The 13974-nt window shown below is 40.4% G+C and overlaps 1 non-coding gene across 1 annotated transcript; it reads left to right on the top strand.

Moving 5' to 3' along the window:
• The first annotated feature begins 9878 nt into the window (after positions 1-9878).
• LOC145606424 (small nucleolar RNA R71) lies at positions 9879-9984 on the top strand. The gene has a single exon (XR_014105303.1). It is a non-coding gene; the product is annotated as a small nucleolar RNA R71 (small nucleolar RNA).
• Positions 9985-13974: the final 3990 nt, after the last annotated feature.

Raw genomic sequence — 13974 nt, forward strand, 5'->3', positions numbered from 1 at the left:
ATAAAAGTTGGTTCTAATAATCCCCAAAAAATGGGTATTTAAACTAAGCTAAGAAAAATAATAAAAGAAGGGAAATAAAATAAATAAACTAGGAAAAGGAAAATAGAAATTAAGAAAGGAAAAATAAGTTCAGAAAAGAAATAAGAAAAAGAGAAATAAAATAAATGGAAAAGGAATTAAAATAAATAAAAGAAAGAAATCCCCAAAAACAAGTCAGACCCTCAACTCCCCTCCTTCTCCTTTCGTGGCTGCTCTGAAATTCATCACACCACCATCATCTCTCGCAAATCTTCATCATCAAATCAGCACCATTAGCAATTTTTAGCAAATAATCTTGACCGCTCGATCTTATTAATGCTCACGTGAGAAGCTCGTGATACGGGTTTAAATTGAACCCAGAAAGCCGCGCCCTCTCCAGAGCCATCGCGTCCGCGGGAAGACCTCGGGACAACCGCGGCTGCTTACTGCCTGATTTGAGGCATCGAACCCGCGTCCGCTCCTCTCACACCCGCGTCCTCGGGGAAATCCAATTGAATTAGGACTTGATTGAGTTTGATTGGGGTTGCTCAGTATGGGAGTTGATGAAGGTTGATGCTTAATTGAATCGGGGCTGAATTAATGCGGTGGAGAAGGGTGGTTTGGTTCGATTTAATTGGCGAGGGAGGCAGCAAGTGTTGGCGGTATGGGCTGGTTGTTTCGGTGGTTATTGGAGGTGAAAGGTGCGTACGTGGCTGCGGTTATTGGTTGTTGATTTTGGGTATTTTGCGGCTGGTGGTTGCTGCGGAATGTGGGTGGTTGTTTGCGGAGGTGGCTGTTGGCAGCTGTGAAATTGCAAGAACAGGGGAAGCTGGTGCGGAGGTGGTAATTGGTGGCTGATGTGGGATTGTGGTGGTGAGGAGATTAAGGGCTGCGCGAATTGGTGAGTGATGGTGGTTTTGGCAGGTGGCGGTTGTGTTGTGAGCAGGGGAGCGTTGCTGTTATTGGTGTTGTTGGCTGTTGTGAATTGGTGAAGCAAAGGGAGAGCAGGGGAGATAAATGGTGTGGTGTAGGATAGGATATGGTGGGGTGTAGGATAAGATGGCAGCAAGGGGATAAGACATGTTGGCTTGTGATCGTTGCAACACTTAATTGACTTTGAACTTAAGACCTCGAAACATCAAGCTTGAATATCGGAATTCCGAATATGACAATGTAACTAGTGTCTTGTCCCGAGCAATCACCTACACAAACAACTGAACATGAGGGAGAAATAAAAGACAAATAAAATAAATAAAATGAAAATAAATAAAAGAAATAAAACTAAAACTACGAATTAAGGGCTAAAATAAAGAAAAACACATAAAAACTAGACAAAACTCAAAATGAGTTATTAAAATGGAAAACCAAATAAAACTAAGAAAAATATAGGAAAATAATGAAAGAAAATAGAGAAAAAGAACCTAAATCTTATTCTTTTGAGCGCCATAAATGACGCTCATCAGTCTTCTACCCTTGGGCCTCCGAACTTGGCCCAAATGCCATCGAACTGAGCCCTTAGTCACCGATTTGATCCCTCCAATCGGTCTTGGGCTATCGAACTGGGTCGCGGTCTTCCAATACTTGTAGATGCTCCTCGAAAAACCCGGGAAAATGCTCCAAGTACACAAATTCCTACAAAACTCAAGCAAAACTACCAAAGCACTGGAAAACACAAATTAGTAATAAAAGTGGCTCGTAGGAGCCAAAAACACTACTAATTACGACCAAGGGATGGGGATAAATATATATATATATAATGAACACATCAAGAGGAATATATTGATGATATGATAGTCAAATCCAAGCAGCAAGCGGATCACCTTGCTGATCTCCCGAGAAACCTTCACCACACTCAGGCGGCATAAGGTTATATTAAATCCTAAGAAATGCGTCTTTGGTGTTGAGTCTGGGAAGTTTCTCGAATTCCTGATTGATTAAAGGGGGATAGAGGCTAACCTTGAGAAGATACAGACGGTGATTGACATGAAGTCACCCCGCACTGTCAAGGAAGTTCAGAGACTTACCGGTTGCCTGGCCGCATTGGGGAGGTTCCTCAACCGATCAGGTGACAAATGCCTATACTTCTTCCAAGCAATCAGGAAGACTAGACTTACCGGTTTCTTGATTGATTAAAGGGGGATGATGCTGAGGCGGCCTTCTAGAAATTAAAAGAACACTTGCACTCTCTGCCTAGGCTTGTTAGTCCTTTGCCTAGAGAAAAGTTGTACATGTACCTAGCCGTCTCAGATCATGCCCTTAGTGCTGTTATCCTTGCTGAGAGAGACGACATCTAGCTCCCGGTCTATTTCATTAGCCATGTGCTAAAAAATGCTGAACTCCGGTACCCCATGGTTGAAAAATTTGGTCTTGCTGTGTATATGGCCTTCAAAAAGCTGAATCCATACTTTCTGGTACATCCGGTTGTAATTTACACTAATCAACCCCTCAAGCGGCCAATGTCTCCTTGGAGTCATCCGGAAGAATGTTAAACTGGGCTATTGAAATGCAAAGCCTTGAAATCACCTATGAACCAAGAAACGCAGTGAAAGGTCAGGCGTTTGCCGACTTCATTGTTGAAATGACTCGTCCGGTTGCTCCGGATAATATTGATCGGGTTTGGAAGGTGTTTGTAGACGGGAGATCTACAAAACGACTGTGGTGCAGGCATTATCTATGAATCTCCAGAAGGAGACAAGTTTGAGTATGCACTACGGCTCAAGTTTCAGGCCTCAAACAATGAGGCAGAGTATGAAGCCCTGCTAGCCAGAATCCGCATGTGTAAGGCAGTAGGGGAAACAAAGATTGACGCTTTCTCTGATTCTCAGTTGGTCGTTACCTAGTATGAGGGCATTTATGAAGCAACCCATCCAGCAATGATCAAATATCTTCATGCTGTCAAAGAAGAGGCCGGAACACTTGAGGAATTTCGTTTGAGTCAAGTGCCCAGGTTAGAGAACAACCAGGCTGATGGATTGTCAAAACTGGCATCCTCCGCCTGCCATGTGATGGGAAGGAGAACGGTAGGTCGTTGGGCTACCACCCCACCCAATCAAACAAAATTTGTAACTTAACAAACCCCTATTTAGTGTAGTGGTAAGTCAAGGTCGAACCCAAAGGAATGGAGGTCGAATGCACGATGCCTAAGTTAAGCTATTCCGAAGTCTAGAAGGGGTTTATGGTAGAAACTAAGGCTAAACTAGGCGATGCAAAAGGCTTGTACTAAATGAATGCTAAGGCACTAGGGGAATGGATCCACATGCATCAACAATGAAGTTCAATCAACTCGGGGAATTAACCAATCAAGTCAAGCAATGTGAGGGAAAACCGAAATTGCAACCAAGAGAGTACATCAAGCTATTCTTCTAGAGGTCTAATTAGCGTCAACTACATCAAACACTAGCTAGGAAACATCACAAGATATCTCAATCGAGTAAATGTAAGCCACAAATTAATGGTCCGTATCAATGTGAACTCACAATGCAATCTAGTGTGAATAACAAGGGTGATCAAGCCTAATCAAGCACACACATGCACAAAATCAATCAACCAATTTAATCACATTATCAACTCAATCAATTTCCCCCAAATTAATCTCAATTCATCATCAATACATGCTTCACCACTACCCTAGCAAATAAACTACTCACAATCCATAAAGAACATCAAAATCAAAGCTAAACTAATCATCATTCTCAAATTCATCAATTGAAACCAACAAATTCAATCAAATCAATCAAACTATCAATTAACCAAATCAAACAACAATACTAATGAAATCAAACATTGAATTGCATTAAAGAGTAAAGAATCCTTACAAACTTGATAGAAATCAAATCAAATGAAGCAATCTTCAATCATCAATCATCAAACCCACACTTTCTCTCTCTAAAAATGCTAAGAACTAATGTTTTCTCTCTCTAAAATCTAATCTAATCTAATTCTTCCTCATGAAGATCTAATCTTCTCTCTATAAATGGAAAGAAATAACTAACAATCCCAAGAGGAAGTTGGGAAAGACGTCCGAGAATAGACCCACGTCGGTGCGGGCGCTCGTAGGAGAGAGAATGGTGCGCACGGAAGCACACCCAGACAGGTGCGCCCGCACGCACCTGGTGTGCGGCCGCACACGACAGATGTGCGGCCGCACACTCCTCTAGTGCGCCCGCACAACTCTGCTGCTTCCTTCTTTCTTCTTTGTCCTAGCTCACGAGGTGAACACATCCTAGGTGATGATGATGGAGGACAAAGTAGGCAGAAACTTTCTTGAATTTCTTGAAAAGTATAAGCCATGAGGAAGGCATATACAAAGCCTTGAAGCTTGCCCCTTGGATCCACCTTTGACTTGAAGCTTCTTGCACCATCTCTAGGCATGAAAACAATGAAAGCTCATAGAGAAGAAGCTCGGGAATTCTTGGACAATCAATTACCACCTACAAACAAATGATATAAAGGAAGTAAAAGAGAAAAATAACAAGTAAACTAGAAAAAGCATGAAATAGAGAAACTAACTACAAAAAGCATAAAATGAAGAAAACAAGAATAAAACTAAGGAAAACTAAAGAAAAGAGAGATAAAATGAAATAGAAATCATCCAAAAAGGAACCAAATGAGTGCCATAAATGTCACTCATCAAATTCCCCCAAGCTAAACTTTTGCTCGTCCTCGAGCAAAACAAAGCAAGAAAGAATGAGGATGAAAATTTTATTGAAAACGAAAAAGAAAGACTCAAGATAAGAATATGCACTAAAACTCACTGTCGTAGGAATCACGGTTGTTTTTAGCTACAACAAGCCCTTTAAACCCCAAAGTCGCCTATGAGGACGAGTGAGGTCTCGTAAGGGTATCCTAAGAGTTTGACCCATAACTCTCCACCAAACATCAATGAGGCAAACCATAAAATTAAAAGAAAGAAAATGAAATAAAAACAAACCTTTGCGAAATTAACCAACATAAAGACTATAATGCAAATGAATGACAATCTTTCTCAAGTAGTTAAGGTATGCACGTTTCAAGATATCCAAGGTTGATTGAAACATAGGGTATGCTAGGCATAGGAACTAGTTATCACAATTCAATTTCATCCCAAACAATCTTACCGCGTTCTTCCCACAAGTCTCAAATCTCCCCTTAGTGAGTGTCCCAATGATTCCCCGAAGGAACCAGAAAAAGAATTATTTTAAGGCTACTCGACAATCTTGACTATGCATCCCCTTTCCTTAGGCAATGACCCATGATGACCTCCCCCGAATAGTGACTCAACTATCTAGGTCGAAAGGTCTTTCCCCAAGGTTGTAACGTAAGGCATAAAGGGTGAAGGTAGGCTAAAATTTAAAAATTTGGTGGTTTTCCTAATAGTGAAGCAAAGATTGCGCATATCTTTACACCAAGATTAAGTTGTCACCAAACAAAAACAACACCCCCAAACTTACTCGAAGCTATACTCACAAAAATATATACAAAAAGCGTGAGAACGCTTCCCCCCAAGCTTAAATGGAGCATTGTCCTTAATGCTCAAAAAGGGAGAAAACTCACATCAAAATATTTTTGAATTTTTCATTTTTCACTTTTTTTTTCTTTTTTATTTTGATAGTGCTTTGTCCTCGCCTCTTGTAACTTTGGACGGCTATTTCAACTTTTGCATTAATTATTTGTCCATGCCTTTTATAATGTAGGACGTCTTTTACTCATACTCATTTGCCATTATTCACAAAGAAATCATAACACAATCATGCTTTTATAAGAACCAAAGATCTAAAGATGTGGCTTGAAAAGAAGGTATAAGGCTCAAATGGTTGCAAGAAGGCAAATGTAAACCCAAAAAATAAAGAAAATAACAAAATATAACAAAAATGAAAATACCACCCCGAAAAATGTGCCTTTGTTCTTCCTAGATAGTTCGGTCTCGTGTTTGAGAATCATACATCAAGCTTTATTAGATTAGGTTTGCATAGTCAAGGATCCACGCCGCTCATACAAGGAATGTTGAAGGCTAGAAAAACAAGTAACCTCACAAGGTTGTGGCAAAAACTCACTAGTGGTGTCAAATCAACTACCAACGTGCCACAAACAAGTAGAATCCGGCTTCATGATCCCCCTAGTTCAAACCAACTACCCTAGCATACACTATCCTAGAGTCAACCGAACATAGTCTCAAACCGTGCATACCTTTACAACCTAGGAAGAAAATCATGCAAAAGACAAGTCCAATGTACAAGGTTCATTTCATAAGAAAAGAAATGAAAAACAATGCCTCAAAATCACACCACAAAGAAAAATGAAAGGAAATAAAAGAAAGGGAAAATAAAAGAAAAATAAAAGCAAAGTAATGGAACATAGAAAAGGAAAATAGGAGAGATAATATGAAATGGACTAGAAGGCAAGTTAAACACATAAGAATCCCAATCGACAAACAAGTGATCGATCGACGTCATCGTCATCGATCCCAAACACATTATGTGTTAACAAGCATCCATCCTCGAACCATTCAACTTCCCCTAAACTAATCTAGTTCTATGCAACCAAGAAAAATAAAGAGAAAAAATAAGAAAGATCTCACCAGCTCCAAGCTTAGCAAAAATAAACGAAGTAAGAAGAAGCCACCTCGTTGCATTCCATAAACAAAAAGCTTCAACCAAAAAAAAAGGTGAGAAAAAGAGAATAAAAGAATCTATATACAAAGAAAATTGTTAGTAACTTCCAAACAAATAAAGGAAAACAACAAATGAAAGGAAACTAAACTAAGCAAGAAGTATATACAACTAAAGGAAATAAAAGCAAACTAAACAAACTAAACAACTAAACTAAACTACAAGATTTGGATTCAAGGGATTTTTGATGGTGAATGGTGAGTGAGGAGTGTGCACAAGTGAGGAGGGTTTGAGAGGGAGAGCGTGAGGTAGGAGATGAGGAATGAGGTAATGAATGAAAGAAAAAAGAAGAAGAAATAAAAGGGCACGGCTACAGGGGGTGTGCGGCCGCACTTGTAGCTTGTGCGCCCGCACACACCTGATGTGCGGCCGCACCTTGCTGTGCTTCTCCGTTCTTTCTTTTCCTCTTATTTTTGATACTTACTGACCACTTGGGTGCGCACATGAATCATGATGGTGACGAGGAACACCATAGGCAGTAGCTAAAAACATTTTTAAAGAGCTCAAAGTTAAAGATTCATGTGCTCACCACAAAAACTCACTAAGTATCAACTTCCTCCAACCTTTAAAACATGAAATTCCTATCTTACCTCTCTAAAATTCTTACCCCTTTTACCTCAAATTTCGATTGGAATAGAACAAGATATGATATGTGCCACGAACACCTTCCATTCACCATGCATTCATGAAGAAATCCAATCTCGCAAAGTTCATCCTAAAAATCCAAACAAGTAGAAAAGTGAAAGCAAAGAAAAAGTAATAAAAGAAACAAAAACAAGAAAACTCAAAAATCAAAAAGAAAAGTTAGAATCTCCGGGTTGCCTCCCGGGAAGCGCTTGCTTAAGGTCCTAAGCTCGACCTTTCCTCCAAATCATGGAGGGTCAAAGAACACCACCTTCTTCAAGGTAGTAGAAAGAACAAATTCCTCTTCAACTTCTAGCAACTTCTCGTTGTTGCTTGATAAGCTTTCATACAAAGACCTTTCAAATGCAAGCTTTTCTTTCCTCAACTTCATTCTCTTTAATTTCTCTTTTTCTTAGAAGCTCGGGCTCTTTTCTTTGCCTTGTTTTTCTTTGTAAATGGTCCTTCACCATCTAAACTCATAGAAACATCACCTTCATCTTGAGGATGGAGTTCAAACCAATGAGGAATATCAACTTCCTCCTCGTCCATAAGCTTGGGAATCATCACTTTATCTTCACTAACCTTCTTGCAATCACAACTCAAAAGCACATCATCATAATTTTCAAGAAAATCGGTATGTGAAGAATCAATTGTGCATGCATCATCAATAGGGCGAGGGGAATTAACACACATAATTCCTTTCACAAGGGACAAAGACTCATGTGTTGGTTTCAAATCAAAACTTTCCTCATTCTTACCAATTCTCAAGGTAATACGACCTCTCTTAACATCTATCAAGGCTCCCGTGGTGGCTAAGAAAGGCCTTCCTAAGATGATAGGGATATGTTCATCTTCCGCAATCTCAAGCACAATGAAATCAACGGGAATGGTGAACTATCCTATTTTGAGAGGAACATCCTCAACTCTCCCCTTAGGAAACTTGATAGACCGATCGGCCAATTGAAGGGTCATATTGGATGGAAGAAGTTCACCTAGCTTAAGTTTCTTAAAAACGGAATAAGACATGATACTAACACTAGCACCAAGATCACAAAGAGCATTTTGAAACAATTTTCCTTTGATTTTGCAAGGTACGGAGAAATTTCCGGGATCCTTCAACTTTTGGGGTAGGTCGTTTTGAAAAAAGGCACTAAAGCACTCCCCTAAATTCGCCGGTTCCACCAAATTGCAATATCTCTTACCGCTCAAAATTTCCTTAAGAAACTTAGCATAGTTTGGCATTTGTTCTACAACATCGGTAAAAGGAAGAGTAAGATGAAGTTGCTTAAGCATGTCGATGAATTTCCCAAATTGCTCATCCAATTTATGCCTATTATGCTTTTGGGGGTAAGGAAGTCTAGGTTTGTAAACCTCATCTTGCTTCCGCTCTTTCTCCTTAGGCTTATCATTGGAATCCTCACTCATCTTGCTAGGCTCTTCATTCTTATTCTCTTCACTCAAATCATTCTCTTTTTCACTCTCCTTACTCTTCTTAGGAACACTCTCTTTAAGGACCTTACCACTCCTAGTGGTCATAGCACACATCAGGTTCCCTAGACTTCTTGTGAGGGAAAAGGAGATGGACTAGCACAATCTTTCAAAGGGTTGGCTAGTTGAACAATTTGGTTCTCAAGCATCTTTCCATGAGTAAATAGGACCTCAAACATTTTATTACAAGACAATGTGAATTCATTCAACATCTTAGATTGATCCATCATGAAATTTTCTAGCCTATTCAATTGGGATTGTTGAGTAAAGAAATCATCACCTTGGCTTTGAGTCTTTGGAGTAATTTGGGGTGGGGTATCTCTTTGAACATCATTTTGAAAATTTCCCCTACCTTGATTACTCCAATTACCCTTACCATGATTTTGGCCGAAATTTTGATTATGGTTACCATTACCTTGGTTATGATCCCCATATTCTTGGCCATAGCTTTGATCATTACAACAAAAGTTGTTATGGTTACCACAAAATTCTTGGGTCACACGGTTACCATTACCACTCTTTTGGTTGTAATTATCATAGCTCCCATTATTGTGATAATTCCTATTCCCAACAATCTTTTGAGCATTAAATTTAGGTCCAAAATCATTATTATCATCACAATTCACATGCACATTCTCATATCCATCATATCTATCACAAGGAACATTGGAGCAATTAGAAGCATCATGATCATTCTTTCCACGCATATCACAAACCAAGCATTCTCTAATCATGCAACAAGAAGCAAAAGGAGGGTTAGAGTAGGAAGATGTACCTCTCCCCTTAAATTGGGAAGGAAGACTAGAAGCTTGTGAAGGACTCTCGAGCTTGTTCTTGAGAGAATTCATCTCCTTTCCTAACTCCGAGACCATTGTGGACAATTTGTTGATGACATAAGATTGATCGGTTGAGCAACTTGTGCTTACCGATTCCCTCTCTACATCATGCCAATCCATGTAATTCCTTACCACATCATTTATTACATCCACAACCTCTTCTTCCGTCTTGTTCATGATTAGCCCTCCAGCTCCGGCATCTAGGCTCGATCTACCTTGAAAGCTCAAACCTCTATAGAAGATTTGGATCACTTGATATGTTGGAATTCCGTGGTGAGGGCATTCCCTTTGGTAGTCCTTGTATCTCTCCCATGCTTCATAGAGATTCTCTCTAGGTAATTGCTTAAAACTTTGGATTAAGGCTCTAGCCTCCGCCGTCTTCTTTGGTGGGTAGAAACGGGACAAGAAAGCCTTTGTGACATCATCCCATGTCTTCAAGGAATTGGGCTTCACTTCTTTGTCTAGCCATTCCAAAGATCTTCCTATGAGAGAGAAAGGGAACAACTTAAGGCGGATAAACTCTTGAGAAACTCCATTGACATTGATAGTGTTGCAATATTTTTCAAACTCCTTAAGATGGTTCAATGGGCTCTCGTTCTTTGCCCCACTATATTGTCTCCTCTCAATTAGGGTGATCATTGCCGGCCTAATTTCAAAATCGTTTGCCGGTGTTGTAGGTGGAACTATGCCGCTCTCATACCTATATGAACCGGGCACTCCAAGTTCCTTCAAGGCAACTCTTGAATTGCTTTCCATGGCTAGGGATCTAAGCACACAAAACTCAAAGAAAATGTTAGTAGCACGGCTACAAGTGTAGCCTAAAGTGTAAAATCTTTTTGTATTTTGCAAATAAAGTGGAATAGACTCAACAACAACATGCACTCAAAGCACCATTCCCCGGCAACGACGCCATTTTGATGGGAAGGAGAACGGTAGGTCGTTGGGCTACCACCCCACCCAATCAAACAAAATTTGTAACTTAACAAACCCCTATTTAGTGTAGTGGTAAGTCAAGGTCGAACCCAAAGGAATGGAGGTCGAATGCACGATGCCTAAGTTAAGCTATTCCGAAGTCTAGAAGGGGTTTATGGTAGAAACTAAGGCCAAACTAGGCGATGCAAAAGGCTTGTACTAAATGAATGCTAAGGCACTAGGGGAATGGATCCACATGCATCAACAATGAAGTTCAATCAACTCGGGGAATTAACCAATCAAGTCAAGCAATGTGAGGGAAAACCGAAATTGCAACCAAGAGAGTACATCAAGCTATTCTCCTAGAGGTCTAATTAGCGTCAACTACATCAAACACTAGCTAGGAAACATCACAAGATATCTCAATCGAGTAAATGTAAGCCACAAATCAATGGTCCGTATCAATGTGAACTCACAATGCAATCTAGTGTGAATAACAAGGGTGATCAAGCCTAATCAAGCACACACATGCACAAAATCAATTAACCAATTTAATCACATTATCAACTCAATCACTTTCCCCCAAATTAATCTCAATTCATCATCAATACATGCTTCACCACTACCCTAGCAAATAAACTACTCACAATCCATAAAGAACATCAAAATCAAAGCTAAACTAATCATCATTCTCAAATTCATCAATTGAAACCAACAAATTCAATCAAATCAATCAAACTATCAATTAACCAAATCAAACAACAATACTAATGAAATCAAACATTGAATTGCATTAAAGAGTAAAGAATCCTTACAAACTTGATAGAAATCAAATCAAATGAAGCAATCTTCAATCATCAATCATCAAACCCACACTTTCTCTCTCTAAAAATGCTAAGAACTAATGTTTTCTCTCTCTAAAATCTAATCTAATCTAATTCTTCCTCATGAAGATCTAATCTTCTCTCTATAAATGAAAAGAAATAACTAACAATCCCAAGAGGAAGTTAGGAAAGACGTCTAAGAATAGACCCACGTCGGTGCGGGCGCTCGTAGGAGAGAGAATGGTGCGCACGGGAGCACACCCAGACAGGTGCGCCCGCACGCACCTGGTGTGCGGCCGCACACGACAGATGTGCGGCCAGATGTGCGGCCGCACACTCCTCTAGTGCGCCCGCACAACTCTGCTGCTTCCTTCTTTCTTCTTTGTCCTAACTCACGAGGTGCACACATCCTAGGTGATGATGATGGAGGACAAAGTAGGCAGAAACTTTCTTGAATTTCTTGAAAAGTATAAGCCATGAGGAAGGCATATACAAAGCCTTGAAGCTTGCCCCTTGGATCCACCTTTGACTTGAAGCTTCTTGCACCATCTCTAGGCATGAAAACAATGAAAGCTCATAGAGAAGAAGCTCGGGAATTCTTGGACAATCAATTACCACCTACAAACAAATGATATAAAGCAAGTAAAAGAGAAAAATAACAAGTAAACTAGAAAAAGCATGAAATAGAGAAACTAACTACAAAAAGCATAAAATGAAGAAAACAAGAATAAAACTAAGGAAAACTAAAGAAAAGAGAGATAAAATGAAATAGAAATCATCCAAAAAGGAACCAAATGAGTGCCATAAATGTCACTCATCACCATGATACGCCTCGGTCAGTCTTTTGGGAAGTTCTGGAAAAAAGAAGTATATATGAAGAACCCATTGGAACTCTGGACTGAAGTTCTACCTGGATGGATGGCATTCGGGCATATTTAGCAGATGGCACGCTTCCTGATTCACCACAGGAAGCAGCCCTCATGAATAAAAGAGCAGCAAACATCAAGATGAGAAATGGAGAACTCTTCAAGGATGGTTTCCTTAAGCCATTATTGAAGTGTGTTACCTTAGAAAAGGGAAAAGAAATTCTCGAAGAATTGCATGCGAGATATTGCGCTTCCCATATAGGCGGTAAGTCCCTAGCCGTCAGAGCCAGGCGGCACCATATTTGGCCTACCCTTAAGGCAGACGCCAAAGAATTTTTGAAGAAATGTGACAAACGCCAAAGGTTTGGCAACCTTATACATCGCCCGGCTACTGACCTGACGACAATCCACAACCCAGTCCCGTTTGCTAAATGGGGCATGGACATTTTGGGTCCTTATACGCCAGCACCAGGCGGAAAACGCTATATTCTGGTGGCTGTGGATTACTTCACCAAGTGGGTGGAAGCTGAGGCAGTAAAGAATATCAAGACAAAGGATGTCATCTCTTTCATTTGGAAGAACATCATCACCCGGGTTTAGGGTACCTATGTCTATGGTATTTGATAATGGCCCTTAGTTCGAGACTCCCTAGCTCAAGACTTAGTTGGGAGATCAAGGGATCTCAAGTTACTTTGCCTCAGTCGGCCGACCCCAAGCAAATTGGCAAGTTGAGGCTTTTAACAAACTCATCTTAGACGGCATAAAAAAGAAAACTGGAAGAGCCGGCGGCTTATGGGCAGAAGAGTTGATTCATAACCTATGGGTCATCCGGACAACTACCAAAGGGGCAACCAGAGAGACCCCATTTCTCATGGTGTACGGTGTTGAAGCCGTCTTGCCTATTGAACATTACAAGCCAACTCTCAGAGTAATGCTCTATGATGAAGAAGCAAATTGGGAGGCCATGCGGCTAGCATTGGATTCCCTCCTGGAACGCAGGGGCAATGCTGCCCTGCGTCATGAGATCTACCGTCTGAGAATGACCAGAGCCAACAACAAAAAAGTACACAAGCGTCCTTTGAAAGTTGATAACCTTGTGTTACGAAAAATAGAAGCAACCGGTAGGGCTAATGAGCTTGGAAAGCTAACTCCAAATTGGGAAGGCCCCTACCGGATCTATAAAGAAGTTAGGGGTGGCACATATCGCCTGGAAACCCCAGACAGTAGACGCCTGCCTAGAACTTGGAATATAGACAACTTAAAAAAAGTACTATTTCTGAGTATTGTAAAATTTTTGTAACAAAGAGTATTAATGAGAAGTACTTTTGGTTTTCAATTATGTCTTTCTTAATTTAAATTTTGTTTGGACACTCCCCATACGGGTCAATTGCTAAAAGATACCAAGTCTAAGTCTTAGTACCTAACTTAACATCCGAGTGACGTGAGGCCAATGGCCGGATAACAAACTAAGTTTAAAACTTAGTATTAAATTCGAATGTCCAAAGCGACACGCGGCTTATGGCCAGATCTCTAAACTAGGCACAAAACCGCCTAGTGGCTACGCAACCAGTCTCCAACTAGACAAGAGGCCAATGGCTGGATGGTTGTCTTTACCACAAATTCGCTTATCCCAACCTGGATAAAGGCGTCCGGCGACACCCCTCCGGGTGCAATCGTCGCAGAGGGAAGCCTACCTGCTTGCTCTATGTGTACCCATGCATACGGCAAAGATTGAATGGCCAAATTGGCCAACTCATAG

The sequence above is a fragment of the Chenopodium album genome, chromosome 22 (assembly GCF_948465745.1).
Source record: "Chenopodium album chromosome 22, dcCheAlbu1.1, whole genome shotgun sequence".
Lineage (NCBI taxonomy): Eukaryota > Viridiplantae > Streptophyta > Magnoliopsida > Caryophyllales > Amaranthaceae > Chenopodium > Chenopodium album.